Source organism: Carcharodon carcharias, chromosome 2 (genome assembly GCF_017639515.1).
Source record: "Carcharodon carcharias isolate sCarCar2 chromosome 2, sCarCar2.pri, whole genome shotgun sequence".
NCBI classification, from domain to species: domain Eukaryota; kingdom Metazoa; phylum Chordata; class Chondrichthyes; order Lamniformes; family Lamnidae; genus Carcharodon; species Carcharodon carcharias.
Window position 1 is genome coordinate 8,486,348 of NC_054468.1, and position 21,020 is coordinate 8,507,367.

Genomic DNA, 21,020 nt, shown 5'->3' on the forward strand with positions numbered 1-21,020 from the left:
TTTGATAAAGTGCCACATAAAAGGTTATTGTGGAAAATAAAAGCTCATGATACGGGGGTAACATATCGGCATGGATAGTAGATTGGCTAGCTAACAGGAAACAGAGAGTAGGCATAAATGGGTCTTTTTCTGTTTGGCAGGATGTAACAGGCGTGCTACAGGGATCAGTGCTGGGGCCTCAACTCTTTACAATTTATATAAATGATTTGAATGAAGGGATCACAGGTATGGTTGCCAAATTTGCTGATGATACAAAGAAAGTTAGGAAAGTAAATTGTGAAGAGGATATAAGGAGGCTAGAAAGGATAAGTGAGTGGGCAAAGATCTTGCAAATGGAGTATAATGTGGGCAAATGTCAAATTGTCCATTTTAGCAGGAAGAATAAAAAAGAAGCTTATTATCTAAATGGTGAGGGATTGCAGAGCTCTGAGATGCAGAGGAATCTGGGTGCCCTAGTGCATAAATTGCAAAAGGTTAATATGCAGGTTACCGCAAGTAGTTAGGAAAGCTAATGTCATTGTTTATATTCAAATCCCCTCACTATAAAAGTAGGGAGGTTATGATTCTGGAGTACTGTGTACAGTATTGGTTTCCTTATTAAAGGAAGGTTGTAAATGCAATGGAAGCAATTCAGAGAAGATTTACTGGGCCAATATGGGGGGGCGATGACGTAGTGGTTTTGTCACTGGACTAGTAATCCAGAGACCCAGGGTGATGCTCTGGTGACTCAGGCTCAAATCCCACCATGGCAGATGTTGGAATTTAAATCCAATAAAAATCTGGAATTAAAAGTCTAATGGTGATTGTCGTGAGGGCCCATCTGGTTCACGAATGCCCTTTAGGGAAGGAAATCTGCATGTGACTTCAGATCTACAGCAATGTGAAATGGCCGAGCAAGTCACTCAGTTGTATCAAACTGCTACAAAGTCACAAAAAAAGAAATGAAACTGGACAGGTCAACCTAGGCACCAGAAAAGACAACGACAAACTCACCTCTGTCTACCCTGCAACGTCCTCCTTACTAACATCTGGGGGCTAGTGGAAAATGGGGAAAGCTATCTCACAGGCTAGTCAAGCAACAGCCTGATATAGTCATCCACACAGAATCATATCTTACAGATAATGTCCCAGACACCACCACCAGCAGCCCTGGGTATTCCTGTCCCACTGGCAAGGCACAGTGGTATACAATCAGGAGGGAGTTGCCCTGGGAGTCCTCAACATAGACCCCATGAAGTCTGATGGCATCAGGTTAAACATAGGCAAGGAAACTTCCTGCTGATTATCATGTACTGCCCTCCCTCCACTGATGAATCAGTGGTCCTCTAAGTGATGTTAAACATGGAGGGGTTATAATGTACTCTGGGTTGGGGACTTGGATGTCCATCACCAAAAGTGGCTTAGTAGCACCATTACTGACTAAGCTGGCTGAGTCCTAAATGACATAGCTGCTAGACTGGGTCTGCAGCAGGTGGTGAGGGAACCAAGAGGGAAAAACATACTTGCCCTCATCCTCACCGACCTGCCAGCCGCAGATGCATCTGTCCATGACAGTATCGGTAGGAGTGACCACCGCACAGTCATTGTGGAGATGAAATCCCATCTTCACATCGAGGATACCCTCCATCGTGTTGTGTGGCACTACCACCGTGCTAAATGGGATAGATTTCGAACAGGTCTAGCAACTCAATACTGGGCATCCAAGAAGTGCTGTGGGCCATCAGCAGCAGCAGAATTGTACTCGAACACAATCTGTAACCTCATGGCTCGGCATATCCCCCACTCTACCATTACCATCAAGCCAGGGGATCAACACTGGTTCAATGAAGAGTGCAGGAGGGCATGACTGGATCAGCACCAGGCATACCTAAAAATGAGGTGTCAACCTGGTGAAGCTATAACACAGGACAATTTGCATGCCAAACAGCATAAGCAGCAAGTGATAGACAGGGCTAAGCAATCCCACAGTCAATGGATCAGATCTAAGCTCTGCAGTCCTGCCAGATCCAGTCGTGAATGGTGGTGGACAATTAAACAACTCACTGGAGGAGGAGGTTTCACAAATATCCCCATCCTCAATGATGGGGGAACCCAGCACATCTGTGCAAAAGATAAGGCTGAAGCATTGCCTACAATCTCCAGCCAGAAGTGCCGAGTGGATGATCCATCTCAGCCTCCTCCGGAGGTCCCCAGTATCACAGGTGCCAGTCTTCAGCCAATTCGATTCACTCCAAGTGATATCAAGAAACGGCTGAAGGCACTGGATACTGCAAAGGCTGTGAGCACTGACAATATTCCAGCAATAGTGCTGAAGACTTGTACTCCAGAACTTGCCACACCCCTAGCCAAGCTGTTCCAGTACAGCTACAACACTGGCATCTACCTGGCTAAGTATAAAATTGCACAGGTATGCCCTGTACACAAAAAGCAGGACAAATCCAACTCGACCAATTACCGCCCCATCAGTCTACTCTCCATCATCAGTAAAGTAATAGAAATGGTTATCGACACTGCTATCAAGCGGCACTTGCTTAGCAATAACCTGCTCACTGATGTCCAGTTTGGGTTCTGCCAGGGCCTCTCAGCTTCTGACCTCATTACAGCCTTGGTTTAAATATGGACAAAAGAGCTGAACTCCTGAGGTGAGGTGAGAGTGATTGCTCTTGACATTAAGGTCGCATTTGACCGAGTGTGGCATCAAGGAGCCCTAGCAAAACAAGTCAATGGGAATCAAGGGGAAAACTCTCCACAGGTTGGAGTCATACCTAGTACAAAGGAAGATGGTTGTGGTTGTTGGAGGTCAGTCATCTCAGCTGCAGGACCTCACTGCAGGAGTTCCTCAGGGTAGTGTCCTTGGCCCAACCATCTTCAGCTGCTTCATCAATGACCTTCCTTCCATCGTAAGGTCAGTAGTGGGGATGTTTGCTGGTGATTGCACAATGTTCAGCACCATTCGCGACTCCTCAGATACTGAAGCAGTCCATGTCCAAATGCAGTAAGATCTGGACAATATCCAGGCTTGGGCAGACAAGTGGCAAGTAACATTCATGCCACACAAGTGCCAGGCAATGACCATCTCCAACAAGAGACAATCTAACCATCACCCCTTGAAGTTCAATGTCATTATCATCACTGAATACTCCACGATGAACATCCTGGGGGTTAGCATTGACCAGAAACAGAACTGGATTAACCATATAAATAATGTGGCTACAAGTTCAGGTCAGAGGCTAGGAATCGTGCGACGAGTAAATCACCTCCTGACTCCCCAAAGCCTGTCCACCATCTACAAGGCATAAATCAGGAGTGTGATGGAATACTCCCCACTTGCCTGGATGAGTGCAGCTCCAGCAAAACTCAAGAAGCTTGACACCATCCAGGACAAAGCAGCCCACTTTATTGGCACCACATCCACAAACATTCACTCCCTCCACCACCGATGCACTGTAATAGCTGTGTGTACCATCTACGATATGCACTGCAGGAATTCACCAAGGCTCCTTAAACAGCACCTTCCAAACCCATGTGCACTACCATCTAGAAGGACAAGGGCAGCAGATAAATGGGAACACCACCACCTGGAAGTTCATCTCCAAGTCACTCACCATCCTGACTTGGAAATATATCGCCGTTCGTTCACTGTCGCTGGGTCAAAATCCTGGAACTCCCTCCCTAACAGCACTGTGGGTGTACCTACACCACATGGACTGCAGCAGCCAAAAAAGGCATCCCAACACCAATTTCTCAAGGGCAATTAGGGATGGGCAATAAATGCTGGCCTAGCCAGCGAAGCCCACATCCTGTTAATGAATAAAAAATAAACTGGAGGAAATACAAAGCCAACCCTTGTAAAAGTGTTGAAAGAGGCTCAGGTCCTTAGAGGGTCTTCAGAGACTCTCAGAAGATCCAAAGACCCAGCATAGTGGAGGTCTCAGCCATTCCATTAGTTATGCTGGCTTATCCCCCAGGCTGCCTCCAACACCACCCACCTTGCCAGGGATCACACGATCTAAGCTATCATGGGTCAGCAGGCACAGGTAGAACCAAACTCTGGTGGTGCAAGAGAGTGGGATGGGGAGCGAGAACTTGGAGAAGAGGTAGTCCAAGCTCAGCTTGAGGCTATGCAATGAAAATCACTCTCCATAACTGCAGATTGAAGGTTGTGGCAGAACTTAATGAGAACTCAATAGGATTGCTCAGCTATTGGCAAATTAAATGCAATTTATCTAAAAAAAAAACAGAATTTACATCAATGTTTGACTGAGGCAATCTCCCATCTGACACTTAAACTCCTGAAACTATCATGTTCAGACAGTTGTGGACTATAATTGAAGAGCTTTATTCTGTGATATGCAAGGAAACTAATATTGTGTCACATATAAACTCTACCTAGCTGTCATTTTTATAGAACTCATTTCAGATGATGGTTAGCCAATTTTCTCTCCTAAGAGTCTCTGACTCTGCTTGGATGCAGCTCCATGAAAGCAGCAGCTCTCTGCTATCATCAGAAAACTACATCAAAATTAGGGCAAAAAGTTGGAGAAGTCCCCAAACCCAGGGAACATACAGACCACAAACTGTAACATACTCAAGGGAAACCGCATTAAAAAATGGCCATTAAAAATTACTAGGAGAATAAACGAAGGAATTTTAAAGTCAAAAGTTCTGGGCTGGCTCACTCAACACTCTCACCTCTGAGTCAGAAGATTGACCATTTGAGTCCCAGTCTAGAGACTTAAGCGCAAAAATCTGGGCTGAGACTCCAGTGCGGTACTTGGGGAGTGCAGCACTGTCTTTTGGGCAAGATGTTAAACTGTGACCCTGTCTTCCCTCTTGGTGCATGTAAAAGATTGCATGGCCACTATTTGAAGTAGAGCAGGGGAGTTCTCCCTGATATCAGGGTCAATATCTATTTCTCAGCCACCATCATGAAACTAGATTGGACATGAGATCCAGATTGATAGTGGTCTGCTGTGCCTGCTTGCATAACATAACACAGCATTGAGGCCTGGAGCAAGGAGATGCTGAGTGTACTGCCACAGCAGAGGAGCAAGAGGAGGAGGAAGAGGAACCTGATGTGGTGAGGGCGTCAATATTGAGGGTACGCATGCATTCTGAGGATGGCCTAGTGCTGTCATGGTTCAGTTAGACTGAAGGAGTATACACATCTCCAGCCAAATTCTGAACCCAATTATCTCCCCCATTCCAGAAGCACAAAGCAGGCCTCAAATCAAGAAAGCATCATTGCCATAGACACCGATGGCTCATCTTTAACCCTTGTCTTATCATTCAACACAGGTTGGAAGGCCACTTGTCAGACTCCAGGCAAAGTCAGTAAAGCCAGAAAAGAATATAAAAGTATAAGGAACAGGAGCAGAAGTAGGCCATTTGGCCCATCAAGCCTGCTCCACCATTCAATAAGATCATAGCTGATTTATTCATGGCCTCAACTCCACTTTCTTGCTTTCCTCCCATAACCCTTGACTCCCTTGTAGATCAAACATCTGTCTAACTCAGCCTTAAATATATTCAATGACCCTGCTTCTATTGCTCTCTAGGGAAGAGAATTCCAAAAACTACCAACCCTCTGAGAGAAGAAATTCCTCCCCTTCTCTGTCTTAAATGGGAAATCCCTTAATCTGAAACTGTGCCTCCCCTAGTTCCAGATTCCTCCATGTACCCAGCATCTACCCTCTCAGGCCCCCTCAGGATCTTGTATGTTTCAGTAAGATCACTACTCATCCTCCTCAACTCCATTGAGTATAGGACCAACCTGCTCAACCTTTCCTCATAAAACTACCCCTTCATGCCAGGAATCAGCGCATTGAAAATTCTCTGAATGTCCCTCCTTAAATAAGAAGATCAAAGGTGCACATGGTACTCTAAGTGTGGTCTCACCAACTCCCTGTACATTTTTAACAATCCCTTTCCTGCCTTCATAGTTTCAATAAAGGCCAGCATCACATTTGCCTTCCTAATTACTAGCTTTACCTGCATGCTAACTTTTTGCGATTCATGTATGAGAGCACCCAGATCCCTCTGGAGCATTCTGCAGTCTCTCTCCATTTAAATAATATTCTGCTTTTCTATTCTTCCTATCAAAGTGGATAAGCCTCTATACTCCATCTGCTAAATTTTTGCCCTCTCCCTATATATCCGCTTGCAGTCTCTCTGTATCCTCCACACAACTTGCTTTCCTACCTTTCTTAGTACCATTAGCAAATTATCTACAGTACACTCGGTCCCTTCATCCAAGTCATTGATATAGCTTGTAAATAACTCAGGCCTCCTGTACTGATTCCTGTGGCACCCCACTAGTTACAGTTTGCCAACCTGAAAATGACCCATTTAATCCAACTCTCTGTTTCCTGTTAGTTCGTCAAGCCTCTATCAAATCTAATATATTTCTTGCAACATCATGAGCTCTTATCTCGCGTAGTGATCTTTCATGTGAAAACAGTGCAAATAAATAATTTTAATCATACAGAAAAAACCCTCGAAACTTAGCAGTCTCAAATTGCGATAAACATCCTATATCTCCTCGTGCACTGACAATCCCTTACTCTTCCTTTCTCTGCTACTCCTATGTCTTCAGCTCAATTCCCTGCTCTGACTGTTCAGGTGCTCTTGGCCAATGTTCTCTAGAATTTGGAGCCTGTGAGGGCCCTGTCAAAGACTACCTCACCCGTGTATGTACAGACTGGGTCATCATGTTCGAAAGGGAAGGGGGTGGGGGCAACAGGTGAGAAGTGGCAGCACTTTGAGTTGAGTCCCAGTTCCATGTCCTCCTTCTCCATCTTCCCTCTCATCGTCCAAGTGAACTTCCCTCCCAGCAAGGAGCTGGAAAGCACTTGCTGCGTATCCATGGAATATGTCGGACCAAGGCTAGGATTTCCTCTATCCAGTTCAAGGTGAAATTTTGAGTGTGCAGTGCATTGACCAGGGCCAGCATATGCTCAGCTGATGATCCATGCAGGTGGATGTCTTTCCATGGACCTAAACATCAGCGAGAAGACATGAGGCATCATGGCTCCTCTAATCTTTCTCCAGCTGGAAAGGCTAAAAAGACCTCATACTTGTTCTCCTTCTACTCCAGAATTATCCGTTAACAGCTCCCAACGTTCCACATCTTCATCTAGTTGAGCAGAGCTTAGAGCTTGGACTTTGGAGTGTCATCATGTATGCCGCACCTCTTCACTGCTGTCCCTGTCTCCATCACCCATTCTTGCTCACTTGCAATGGGTGTGGCACACTTTGACAACCCGACCATCTATCTTGCTGGTCCCACCCAGGTTTGTGGATTGAAGTCTCCATGGGCCCCGAGATGGTGCATCCACAGAGCGAGAGCATTCCTCTGTGGAGGCATCACCCTACTCCTACACCAACTCCTGTGGGCACTTGATACATAAAACCTGCCAGATTGTCAAAACAACACAACTGATGTTTTTCAGGGAAGGAACTCTGCTGGTCTTACCCAATCAGATCTATATATGAATCCAGACTCACAGCAATGTGGTTAACCCTTAACTGCCCTCTGAATTCCCTCTCAGTTATAGCAAACCTACTACCAGCACTTCAACAAGACACACTAATAGCTTTTCAGGACAACTAGAGATGGTTACGTCAGCAACACCCACATCTTAAGGATTAATTTTTAAAATGTGCTGCCCAATTGGACTTATTCTTGGGTATCACATTCAAGTTTCAGAATCCCAGAAGTGAATATAAACATATGAATTAGGGGCAGGAGTAGGCCACTCAGCCCCTCGAACCTGCTCTGCCATTCAACCAGGTCTTGGCTAATCTAATTGTAACCTCAACACCATACTCCTGCCTACTCCCGATAACCTTTCACCCCCTTTGCTAATCAAGAATCTATCTAACTCTGCCTTAAAAATATTCAAAGACTCTGCTTCCACCACCTTTTGACAAAGCTTGCACTCCATGATCAGGGCCATCTCAGAGATGCAGCCATGAAACTTTAGATGCATCTGATGCTGTATTCGTTTTAAGCACCTCAGCCCTTCGGGAGCTGGTGCACAGCATCACTGGTCGCAGATGGTGGTGTGATGGGAGCCAGCCCCATCTTAAAGTTGCTGAGAGCACACAGAGAGAATGAGAAAACTCTGTGGCACCTGCCCACCACATTCTGGCAGCAATGACCAGCACTGCCGATGTGCAGGCATCAGTAATGTTTCCAGGGAGTGTGAGGCTGGACCATCACTGTGGTCTGAAGGCTGCACAGACACAGGGAAGAGGCCCTGGACTGAGACACCTGCTTTTTATCTTGTGCAGAAAGGCTTCACATCTGAGTGACAAAAACACTGCTCAGCAGAACAAGAAGCCACAGGCAGGGAGACATTCTTGGGAGTTTATTGACAATAGTGAACAGTATGTACAAGTGATTAACAGCCATGCCCAGGCTGTGCAAGTAATTGTCCTTAACTGTCCTAACCCTGCCTCTACGTCTTGCTGCTCCCCTGACATCCACGGTGGAGGTGGGGGCAGCCCGCTAACTGTGACGCTGTGTCTGTGATGACCTTGGCAGGTGTCCTCTGGAGGGCTGAGACCTGGAGGGCCTTAGCCTGCTTTCGGGGTCCTGCTGTGTGCCAGTGACACCCTCCTCAGCCTATGAAGCTGGATCTGCGGAGGTCACAGGAAGAGGGGAGTCAGATGGGCCAGACACTCCCAGATTCACCTGGGTGGATGGGCCCAGAGTGTGCATCTGGTGATCCTCCTCCCTATGGGTTCCCGGGGGCTGACCCCTTGAGGAGAAGGAGGTAGCTGGGATGAGATCAGGCCGCCCAGAACCCCTCTAATGTACACACCGTTGGAGGCCAACTATGGCATCAGCGATGGAGTTCAGCCCGCGCAGCAGTGCAGGAGCGATGTCCTGGGCCAAGGTCTCTATGGTGGCTGCCATCCTACCAGTATTGACCTTGATGCATTGGCATGCTGGCGCTATCATCTCAGCCTGAAGGGGGATGGTCTCCTCCATCGTGCCTTGCAAACTCCCTCCCAGATGTTCCCGAGCCTGTCTTTGCAGCTCCAGCAACTGTGACATGACCGAATCCAGAGGCTCATCATCTGACTTGGACTCAGCAATGTTCTGGCCTCCAGCAGTCCTCTGAGTGCCGGGGACCTTGGAAGTCCCTGCCTCCACCTGCCGTGGATCAGACATTGTAATGTGCTCGCTGGATTGTGGTCCCGAGGCTACTCTAAAGCTAGGTCCCACCGAGGTGTGTGTCTCTGCGCTGGTGGAGGGTGTGGGTGAGCGCTGTGGCGAGACTTCAGGGAGAGTGCCTCCAGATTTCTCTTCAGAGGTTTCTTCGGAACTTGCTTGGAGGCTCTGTGTCGTGGACTCCACCTGCTGTGTCCCAGATGTGCCTGCGAAAGCAAGGGGAGATAATTAGTGCATGGCAGTGCATGTGGAAGAGGACATATCACTCACATGATGGATGTTGCACTGCTGGATCCTCAGTTGGTAGAGCAGCACTGACCTCAGCGTCAGCACAGGACTGGTTCTGGTCATCGCTGGCCAGCTGGATGGCTCTGTTTTCAAATTCTGTTAGAACTTTGAATTCCGGCATCCCTCCACCTGCCTGCGACCTTTCCCTCCGGATAGAGATAGGGAGAGTGTATCAGGACGCTTGCCAGGCCAAGATGATAAGTATACCTGGCCTGTGTGGGTGGTGAGTGGCGCCATGGACAGGATGAGGACAATGATGGTGAGTGTGAGGGAGTGAATGGTGATGTCCCTTAAACTAGTAGTGGGTGAGGGCCCTGTGGTGTATGATGGGTTTGTGAGTGTGAGAGTTGGAGGTGATGAGAAGAGTGACTTACCCTGGCGGATGGAAGAGATCATTCATCCTCTTGCGGCACTGGGTGGACGTCCTCTTTTGAAGGGCATTGGTGCTGACCACCCCTGGCCCCACCTCCCAAGCCTGGTTGGTGATGCTGCTGCCCATCCTGCGGCCAGAGCGGGGGTAGAGGACATCCCATTGGGCCTCCATGGCATCCAGCAGTCACTCGAGGGACCCATCATTGAAGTGGGGGGGCTACAGTCTTTTTGCCTTTGCTGGCCATGTCTCTCGGGCATTGGTGGTGAGTTGGTGACGATAAGCGCTTTGCTGACGTCTGCCCTTTAAAGATAGCGGCCGGCGTGATGCAACAGTGGGGTGATGACACACCGGCGAATAAGAGTCCCCTCGCCATGGAAATAGCATGTTTCGCGGGACTGAATATATAATGAGGCGGGCTCAGGAAGATCCGGCGTGAAAACCCATCCTTTTCATCGGTGGGTAGAACTCCATTTTACCCACCCACTACCACACCGTGCAATTCTGGGAAAATTCAGCTGTCTGTATCTAACCCCGTGCTGGACCTGTCCTGGGAGTGTTTGATGGGGACAGTGTAGAGGAAGCTTTACTCTGTATCTAACCCCGTGCTGTCCCTGTCCTGGGAGTGTTTGATGGGGACAGTGTAGAGGGAGCTTTACTCTGTATCTAACCCCGTGCTGTACCTGTCCTGGGAGTGTTTGATGGGGACAGTGTAGAGGGAGCTTTACCCTGTATCTAACCCCTTGCTGTACCTACTCTGGGATTGTTGGATGGGGACAGTGCAGATGGAACTTTCCTCTGTATCTAACGCCGTGCTGTACCTGTCCTGGTAGCATTTGATGGGGGCAGTGTAGAGGGAGCTTTACTCTGTATCTAACCCCGTGCTGTACCTGTCCTGGGAGTGTTTGATGGGGACAGTGTAGAGGGAGATTTACTCTGTATCTAGCCCCGTGCTGTACCTGTCCTGGGAGTGTTTGATGGGGACAGTGTAGAGGGAGCATTACTCTGTATCTAACCCCGTGCTGTACCTGTCCTGGGAGTGTTTGATGGGGGCAGTGTAGAGGGAGCTTTACCCTGTATCTAACCCCTTGCTGTACCTACTCTGGGATTGTTGGATGGGGACAGTGCAGATGGAACTTTCCTCTGTATCTAACGCCGTGCTGTACCTGTCCTGGTAGCACTTGATGGGGACAGTGTAGAGGGAGATTTACTCTGTACTTAATCCCATCCTGTACCTGCTCTGGGAGTGTTTGATTGGGACAGTGTAGAGGGAGCTTTACTCTGTATCTAACTCCATGCTGTACCTGTCCTGGGAGTGTTTGCTGCTTTATTTTGTATTTAACCCCATGCTGTAAGTACTCTGCGAGTGTTTGATGATGACAGAGATTCCATTCCCGAGCATTGAGATCTCTCAATTCAATTCACCAAAAGTTCAATGCAAAGGAACAAGGAAGTTACTTCCCCTGACCCAGAGATCATCCAGTATTGGTGCAATGACAGTGAGGCCTTGGGTTGCCAACTCTGGCTGGCTGTAACCGTGGAGTTTTAATACATGATTGTCTCACTCCAATCACTCTGCCCCCACACACCTACCATTGGGCATCTGATACAATCATCCTCATAATGTCTCACCTCCCACGGCTAATTGGATGGTGCGCAGAGTCTTCAGTTCCCCTATGAAACTGTCAATCAGACATCATCTCCTGTTCTAACTGCAGCATTTTTATAAATAATACAAAAAGGTTTAAAACATAAATAAATTGTTTTAATGTCCCTTTGATCGTTCTCTTGGGTTTTGCTCCCAGCATCCTGGAAATTAATCTTTAATTCCTGGAATCACCAGGGCGGCCCTGAAGAGTTGGCAACAGCTAGTGAGCCCTATGGTAAAATGTTGTGGCAGGAAGTGGTTCGATTGAAGAGCGTTGATATTTATGACTATCATTGATCGAGTAGCATCTGGTTATGCCTCTGCTTTCCGTTGTCATGGTTTTTTTTTTGTCAAAACAGACACAGTCTTTTTTATCCAAGAAACATAAACACATTTTTTCTTGACGAAGGCCTTGCTGAACTGTGCTACTCTAGAGATTTGTGTTCACCTTTTCTACTCCAAAACCTCTATTTTGGGATCAAGACTTATTTATGCCTAAAATGTACGCTACATGATTTTAGTGACTAAATATATGAACATAGACAATAAGGATTGAGAAAGGGCTATTCAGCCCTTCAGCCTGCTTGACCATTCTTTTATGTTATGCATATCCTACCTCCACCTCTCAGCCTTTGTTCCACATCAACAACAAATTGCATTTACATAGCGCTTTTCATCTAATAAAACATCCCAACATACTTCAGGGCAGTGTCACCAGACATTTGATACTAAGCAAGATAAGAAGATATTCGTACTGATGAGAGGTCAACCTGAAATGTTAACACTGTTTGTCTCCGCACAGATGCTGCCAGACTTCCTGAATATTTCCAGCAGTTTCAGCTTTTATTAAGGAGATATTAAAACAGGTGATCAGCACTTGGTTAGAGGTAGTTTTAAAAAGCATGAGGAGGGGGGAGAGAGAGAGAGGTGGAGAGGGTTAGGGCGGGAATTCCAGGATTTTATGGCCCCGCTATGGCACGCCTCCCCCCCTTCCCTGGTAGGTGGGACAAGCCATTAAAATCCCCTTTCAGTTCAGCGGGATCACAATATCCCACCAGGCAGGAGGGGCCCAGACGTTAGGGCTCAGGCAGCTGAAGGCACAGTCGTCAAGGGTGAATTGATGGATATCGGGGATCCACAAGACACCAGAATTGGAAGAGAGCAGAATCACTGAGGGTTGTGGGGCTGGAGAAGGTAACAGGAATATTGTAGGAGGGTATCGAACACAAGGTGGAAAACTTTAATAATATCGAGACATTCAGATCTGGGAACCGGTGCAGGGCAGCAAGCACAGGGTTACTGGGTGACCCTGGGTTATCAATATCTCAGTCTTGAAAGTTCCAATTGACCCCCAGCATCCACAGATCTTTGGGGCAGAGAGATCCAGATTTCCACCACACTTTGTGTGGAGAATGGCCTCAGTCTAATTTTAAGTTTATGCCTCTTTGTTCTGAATTGATTCGCCATTCTCTCTAACTACCCCATTAAATCCTTTCAATGTTTTAAACACCTCAATCAGGTCACACTTCAATCACCTTATCACAACCTTGCAGGTTTAAGCAAACTATCCTCGTATTTCAAATGCTACAACCGAGCACCTCCTATGGTCAAAACAAAAACAGAAACAGAATTACCTGGAAAATCTCAGCAGGTCTGGCAGCATCGGTGGAGAAGAACACAGTTGACGTTTCGAGTCCTCATGACCCTTCAACAGAACTGCCAGATGCTGCCAGACCTGCTGAGTTTTTCCAGGTATTTTTGTTTTTGTTTTGGATTTCCAGCATCCGCAGTTTTTTGTTTTTACCTCCTATGGTCAAATTGCCTATTGGTGCAATGTGGGATAAGATCAGACAATCTGACACCTTTGAGGATGAACAGATTGGAAGTGGCGGGGGGGAGGGTTGAAGAATCTGAGAAAATATAAAGCCCTTTCTTTAAAATAATCCACTGGCCACTTACAAGTAAAACACAATCATGAATAAAATGTGAAACGTCAAATGTTTTGCAAATTTCTCAGCTGCAATCACACTTCCACGCATAATAAATGGACAACTGTTTCCCACTGCATCACTCCAGGGTCTGGTGTTACATTAGATTTTGGTCAAACTCTGGATCGGGATACAGCTCTTCTGACTGGGAATTCAGTTGGGCATCTTCAGTGCAAAAGTGACTACATTTCGGAAGTTCTTCTGTGACTGGGAAGCGCTTTGATGTTGTGAATTTTGTTTCTATTTTTCTGCACTTTGGGAGGGAAGATTGGCAGGGTTCCCAGTGGGCGATGTTCTTCTAGCAGCCTTGACTCCTATCCATGAAGTCAGCTGCTGCGGAGGTCCCTATGGCTCAAACCAGCTGACTCAGCAACGGAAGCTAAACCTTTCCTGGTTTGCATGAGTCAGCTACTCACTGCTTTAATCAGTCAATCCTTGGAGAAGCCCAAAAATAGCTCTGTACAATGTGAGCAACGCAAGAGGATAATTCGCAAGATAAGGATGCATTGAGTTTGGGAAATGTTATAAGATTGGATGGAGGATTGGTGAACAGACAGGGAGCATGCTACAGCTGCAACACATCACCTGCCCTGACATCCTTATTGTGTTCATATAACTAATTAGGTTTCAAGTTTAGAAATATCACACAACTGTTGCCTGAAGTTTTACCAACTTTTATAAGCTATAAATTTAATGCACTAATTAGAGCATCCTAGTACTGGTTTAAACTACTGCCCCTGCTTAGAGAGAGTAAATCTTAAAAACTCACCAACCAATCACCTAGCTGCTCACCAAATTAAAACTTTGAGCACTCACCAGCTTCTGGAGATTTGTCTCACTCTGGCCTGGTCACACTCTATTCTCCCACACTCAGTGCCTTTACTGTGAAAAATAGTCTCAAAGTGCTTCACAGGAAACCAAGCTGGGTGAGGATAGAAATAAGGGGGTGACATTCACTTTGGACAATAACTGCAGGGAAGTCGTAGTTTGAGCGCTGGTGTAGTGTTTATCACTGCATCTCAATGGGAAATAATTGAGGCAAATCCTTCTCAGTCAGTGGTCTTGAAGTCAATCCTAATGTTGGAGGTTAAAGCCCTAAATTAGCCCTAACTGGCATTTTAAATATTGACACTTTTATTCAGACATCATGATGTTCTGTGTGGGAAATGAAGATGCAAATTCAAATTGGAATGATACACTTATGCAGTGGAATATCCTCTCCAAAAATTTATTTATATATCCTAGAGTGTCGCTGGCTGGGCCAGCATTTATTGCCCATCCTTAATTGCCCTTGAGAAGGTGGTGGTGAGTTGCCTTCTTGAACCACTGCAGTCCCTGTGGTGCAGATACACCCACAGTGCTGTTAGGAAGGGAGTTCCAGGATTTTGTCCGTGTGGTGCAGGTACACCCACTGTGCTGTTAGGGAGGGAATTCCAGGATTTTGACTCAGCAACAGTGAAGGAACGGCGATATATTTCCAAGTCAGGATGGTGAGTCGCCTGGAGGGGAACTTGCAGATGGTGTTGTTCCCATGCATCGGCCCTTGCCCTTCTGGATACAATCACAGAATCACAACCCACCTCCACTACCTTCCCAGGCAGCGCATTCCAGACCATCAACACCCTCTGGGTAAAAAAGTTTTTCCTCACATCCCCCCTAAACCTCCTGCCCCCCACCTTGAACTTATGTCATCCAGGACAAAGGTAATAGTGGCTTTGGGTTTGAAAGGTGCTGTCAAAGATGAGTTGCTGCAGTGCCCGCTGGCACATGTGCCAGCAGTGGAGGGGGTGACTGTTTAAGTTGGTGGATGGGGTGCCGATCAAGAAGGCTACTTTTTCCTGGATGGTATCAATTTATTCGAGTGTTGTTGGAGCTGCGCTCACCCAGACAAGTGAAGCGTATTCCATCACACTCCTGATTTATGCCTTGTTGATGTTGGGGAGGCTTTGTGGAGTCAGGAGATGAGTCACTCATTAGAGTACTCAGCCTCTGTCCTCCTCTCGGAGCCACGCTGTTGACTAAGATTGGTCCATTTCAGTTTCTGGTTAATGGTCGCTCCAAGATACTGAGTGTGAAGAACTCTGCAATGCTGGCACCCTTGACAGTTAATGACACGGCGTCACTTAAACCCATTAGCCCTCTTTGGTATCTCTATCCGTAAGTAACCCTTGCAGAGATGACTGTTTCCCACTATAGCTCTCAATAGTTGGACCTAAAGGAAAACAGCCGTGATGAAATGGCCTTATGTTACGGGATGAGTGCATAAAAGAGACAAAAACAGAATTTTTCCATATAGCGGGATGGGCTTTTTTCGACAAACAGACCAGCGGGATCACATGATTCACCGCCAGTGTATGCTGAGGGAGAAGATAGTGATACAATTGACTGGCTCGATAAGCCACCTCAAAGGGCAGTTAAGAGTTAACCCCATTTGTTTAGAACTGGAGATGATTTGTCTCCCTCTAATGGGAAGGGGCATTACAACAAAATTATTTTATGTTCTTTCAAGGATGTGAACATCACTGGCTAGGCCAGCATTTATTGTCCATCCCTAATTGCCCTTGAGGTGGTGATGGTGAGCTGCCTTCTTGAACCGCTACAGTCCATGTGGTGTAGGTACACCCACAGTGCTGTTGGGGAGGGGTTTCCAGGATTTTGACCCAGCGACAGTGAAGGAACGGCGATATATTTCCAAGTCAGGGTGGTGAGTGGGTTGGAGGGGAACTTCCAGGTGGTGGTGTTCCCATGCACCTGCTACTCTTGTCCTTCTAGGTAGTAGAGGTCATGGGTTTGGAAAGTGCTGTTGAAGGAGCCTTGGTGAATTCCTGCAGTGCATCTTGTAGATGGTACACACTGCTACTGTGGGTTGGTGGTGAAGGGAGTGAATGTTGAAAGTGTGGATGGGATACCAATCAAGTGGGCTGTCTTGTTCTGGATGGTGTCGAGCTTCTTGAGTGTTGTTGGAACTGCACTCATCCAGGCAAGTGGGGAGTATTCCATCACACTCTTGACTTGTGCCTTTAGATGCTGGACAGGCTTTGGGGAGTCAGTAATTGAATTACCTGCCGTAGGCTTATGACACTATCCCTGGGAACTCCTGCATTGACTGAATACAGAAGCAGCGATATAATGATGGAACTGTATAAGACATTTGTTAGGCCACAGCTGGAATTTTGTGTACAGTTCTGGTCACCACATTACAGGAAGGACATAATTGTTCTGGAAGGAGTGCAGAGGAGATTTACAAGAATGTTGCCAGGGCTTGAAAATTGCAGCTGTGAGGAGAGATTGGATAGGCTGGGGTTGTTTTACTTAGAATAGAGGAGGCTGAGGGGTGACCTAATTGAGGTGTATAAAATCATGAGGGGCCTGGATAGGGTAGACAGGAAAGAGCTGTTTCCCCTAGCTGAGGGGTCAATTCCCAGGGGGCATAGATTTAAGGTGATTGATAGAAGGATTAGAGGGGACATTTGGAAAATCTTTATCTCCCAGAGAATGGTGGGCCTCTGGAATTCACTCCCTAAGTTGGAGGTTGAGGCTGAAACGCTCAACTCACTGAAAAGGTACCTGGATCTGCATCTGAAGTGCTGTAACCTGCAAGGCTATGGACCAGGGGCTGGAAAGTGGGATTAAAAATGAGCCGCTAGTTTCTTTTTTTTTGGCCGGTGCAGACACAATGGGCCGAATGGCCTCTTTCTGCACTGTGATTTTTCTATGGTTCTGTGGTTTTATGGTCCTGGGACTGAGATGATTGACCTCCAACAACCACAACCACCTTCTTATGTGCTAGGTACATCTCCAACAAGTGGAGAGTTTTCCCCTGAATCCCATTTATTCCAGTCTTACCAGAACTCCTTGATGCCACAGTCAAATGCTGCCTTAATATCAAGTGCAGTCACTCTCACCCCTCAATTCAGAATCCAGGACCTAGGAGGTGGAAATAAAATGGGTGGGATTGCTGTCCCTGATCACTAACAGCAACTGCTATTGGAGAGCATGAGGTAAGACCAGAATTGGAGTTATAACCAAGACCCTGTCAACATTCTGAACTAAGACTGGACAAGAGGAGTAGCTGCAAGCCAGACACAAGAGGGTGCTCATATCCTGAAGAGCTTTACACCAGCAAGGGGACAACTCTTTTGAAAAAGAGAGGAATGGAGCAGAAAGCATGAGTCACAATGCTGGTTGCTGCAGCGAGAGTCATTCTCTTGTGATGGATGTTGTACAATCACATTGGCATGAGATGAGTTGGGCATTAATGATCCAATTGTTTAGCAACCCAATTTGCTTTAAATTGCACCAATATAAATGGCACGTCGAGGTTGGTCATGTGATCTCAGCTGGAGTGATTCAAGTGACCGAGCGTGGGTGACTCATCAACATCCCATGATGCTTTGCTCTCATGCAAGAAGCCTGGCTCATCAAACACCATGTCACCCCCACCCCCACCATCACCACACCCTCCTCCCCTCAACCCCACCACCCCTCCAACCACCACCGCGCCCTCCCCCCCTCAACCCTGCACAAACCCCCAGTTAAACTGAAAGAAAATCCTGTATTCATATATCATCTTTCACAACCTCAGGACATCTGAGAACAGTTTACGGCCAATGAAGTACTTTTGAAATGTACTCACTCTCGTAACATATGGAACTTTGTGCACAACAAGATCCCACATAATATGAAGCGATAATGAATTAGCTTATTTTGATGATTTTTGTTGAGGAATAAATATTGGTCCAGGACACCAGGGGAAGACTCCATTGCTTTCCTTCCAATAGTGCCATAAGATCTTTTCTATTCACTTGAGAGGTCAGACGGGTCTCAGCTTAATGTCTCGTTCAAAGGACAATCCCTTCAAAAGTGCAGTGTTCCAACAGTACTATACTGGGAATAGCAGCTTGGTCGATGAACTCAAGTCTCTGGGGTAGGATTTGAACCCACAACTTCCCTGACTCAGAGGTGAGTGTGTTGCCCACTGAGCCATGCCTGACACTTTAGAAAAGAGGCCTTTAACCCATTACAAAGTGGGAACACTGGTCTTACTCACCACAAGGTACAAGTCAGAAGTGTAATGGAACACTCTCCACTTTTTTGGATGAGTGGGCCTTCAACAACACTCAAGGAGCACAACACAATTCAGGACAAAGCAGCGTTCAAGAAGACGGCTCACCACCACCTTCTCAATGGTAATTAGGGGTAGGCAATAACTTGGCCTTGTCCACGATGCTCACACCTAATGAAAGAATTAAAATAAGGTTAAGGGTCGGCCATTTAGGGTTGGAATGAGAAGACTCTTCACTTAGAGGATTGTGAATCTTTGGAATTCCCTACCTCAGAGAGGTATGGATGCTCAGTCATTGAGTATATTCAGGGCAGGGATCGATAGATTTCTGGGTATCAAAGGAATTAAGGGGCATGGGGATTGTGCGGGAAGGCAGAGTTGAGGTAGAAGATCATCCATGATCTTGAATGTTGGAGCAGCTTGAAAGGTCAAATGGCTGACTCCTGCTTCTATTTCTTACTCTTATATCTTTTGGAAGAGGTGCTGGAAGGGAAGGCCGGGAATCTTAGCCTCCTTGCAATGTTCCTCCTCAATCCTGTTTTACCTGTTGTCCAATTCTTACAAGAAGACTTAGAGCTCCATCCTCTTTAGCAAAATGAAATATGCCAACACTGAGTTCCACCATCCCTGGCCTGAGCCATGTTCCCAGGCCTTTCGCCTAGGAGACCAGACACATATTTCAATGCACTAAACATAGGTAATCCTGAGAGGCTGGTGCAGCAAGGCAGCAAAACTGGGACATTAACGGCCCTATACTTTTGTTCGTCAGGTGAGGGTGATAATGTGGCAACGATCTTAAAGCTTTAAAAAAGCAAATGCTACCTGAGAGCAGCTGATTTCCATCAAAGATGGTTGGAGGTCAGTAGATGTAAAGCCAGCTGTGGGCACACTCAGTCCCTCACCGGTGGGCAACAGCTATAAACTGATAAACTCCGCTCAAGTACAGCCCATGTTGCAGTGACTAACCCATTCTGTCACCAGGAGTTCAAAGGTTCTACTGTGGAATTGTCCCAAAAACTAAGTCAGTGATGACAACAGCTTTGCATTTACGCTGTGACATTAATGCAGTAAAACATTGCAAGCTGCTTCACAGAAACATTATCAGACATAAATCTGACACCTAGCCACATAAGGAGATATCAGGCAGGTGATCCGGAGCAATAGTTGAGCTGGACTTGTTGCAATTTTGCTCTCCGGCTTCCACCACCAGTCTTTACTGGTCTGTACTGTTTGGCTCCAGTGTGTAATGGTCTGTATTGGTCTGTACCAGTTGGCAACAGCCCATACTGGTCTATACCAGTTTATAATTCCCTATTGGGATGACGGTGTGTAGAACACAGCCTAAAAACAATGGCTGGTGTTATCTTTCACATGGCCTTCCTCACAACCCCCAAATCAATCCCCACTCCACTGCCCACTCCCCAGAACCTGAAAATTTTCTCTCTTTCAAGCAGTGACTGGATTCTTTTTCAGATTTCTTTTATGAATTCCATTCAACATTAGTTTGAGGCACCTGGCGTGCCTTGTGTTTTGCAGTTTTCTAAGACTTGCATTTACTTAGCTCCTTCCATGACATGCAGGATGTCTCAAAACACCTTATAGCCAATAAAGTGCATGTTGAAGTGTAGTCCACGTGTTAGGAGGAACACGACTCTGTCAGCAAGATATGGAAAATACATAATCAGCTAGTGTACTAGACTCCTGCAGCCATCTGACAGACTCCTCTCTCATTTCTAAACATGCTAACGCTTCTCAGAATACAGACAAGTATTGAGTTATGTTTAAGATGCATTTGTGCCAAAGAACATCTCTCACTGGTTCAGTTACTGGCACACATGAGCAGGTCAAAGATCAGGCTGCAATCAAGCTACATGACCTCAGGTACATCCTTTGCATTCCACTTCTCCAAACATGCTCTCCTTGCCTTATTTAGACAAAACACTAAGATTTGACCTTTTCAGGGGATTAAATTCTTCAGAAATGAACGAATGGGCCAAACTAATCTCAAAATAGCTGGGTTTCACTGCTTTATTTAAAATCCTGTGCTCGGGAGTGTCTCCTCAATAACTAGGATATCTTTCCTGATCTCTATACAGTAAACTGTGTTGGAATGTGCATGTGTTTTTGACCTTTTTGACCCTGAACTGAGCTTCTGATCCCATATGCTCTCCATCACAAAGCCACCTAATCCAACTCCATAAAATGTCCCATTCACACATCACTCCCTGTGCTCGCTGTCCTACTCTGGCTCCTGGTCTGACAACACTTTCATTCCAAAATTCTCATCTGATTATTTAAATCCCTCCACGGCCTCACTTCACCCTATCTCTGCAACCCCTTGAGATCTCTGCCCTCCTCCAATTCTGGCTTCTTGAGTATCCCCGATTTTCATTGCATCATCCCAATGTCTCTTTTTGTGACTCATTAAGAAATTTTGTTTGTTCTAATTCATTCATGGGATGTGGGCTTCGCTGGCTGGG